Here is a 986-nt window from a genome sequence, read left to right on the forward strand (position 1 = left end):
ATGGAGCTGTCCATATCTGTTATCCTAGTACTGCTTCAACTCTTAAAACACCTGGCTTGGAAACGTTACGGTGTTACCCGCGGAGGAACCTACACGCCGTTCCCCCAACCTTTCCGCGCTGACACGTGTACCCTCGTCTACCTTTCCCATCCAATTTTCCCCTTTTACTTTTCCTTTTTGGTTTATTTTTGTTATTGGGTTTTAATTCTTTTTAAGTATCTCAAGGGATTCGGATTATTTTTCATATATTTGGAGTTTATTTTAATTTCTTTATTCAAAACTCGTAAATCATAATAATATAAATACAAAAATTCATGAATAGTAGAATATAATTTTTTTTTTTAATTAGTTCAACCCGACATGTAATTTATTAAGAGAAGATATTTATGTTAGAGATGAAAAATTTAATACCTAACAATGTTAAAAATACTCTCAAAAGAAAGTATCATGAACCTTAATGCACCATCTTCGTGTTATGAGAAAGTGTGTCGATTGTCACAATTGACTGACTCTATAATAACTGTAAAGTAATCACTTGGTGTCATAATGTTTGAAAATTTGTCGACACCTTATTCAAGTAATCTCCCCCAACAAGTTACACAAGGGATTATGTATAATAAAATAATCATCCATTTATGCAAATGACTAATTTAATAAAAGTTATAGACAGATCACTCGTAACTAGAGGATAACAATACCATCCGAGTATAAAGTATTCATTGATTCCACTAGCAAAATAGTTCGAGTTTAACTAACCTCTCCACATGCACATGCATTTATCTTTGTGGTCGGAGAATATATTAATTATTTAACACATCATCTCTTTCCCTCTCTATCCTTATATATATTAGAAAGAGTTATTCAAGAAAAGCCTTAGAACATGTCCTTTATTTACTCCACTTGTTAAACATACCTAGGCCTCCAATTTGGATCTTTGGCAAAATTGTGACACTATTTAGTCAACATGGGAATCTCACTTCATTAAC

Source organism: Diospyros lotus, chromosome 3 (assembly GCF_014633365.1).
Source record: "Diospyros lotus cultivar Yz01 chromosome 3, ASM1463336v1, whole genome shotgun sequence".
In the NCBI taxonomy this organism is placed as follows: Eukaryota; Viridiplantae; Streptophyta; class Magnoliopsida; order Ericales; family Ebenaceae; genus Diospyros; species Diospyros lotus.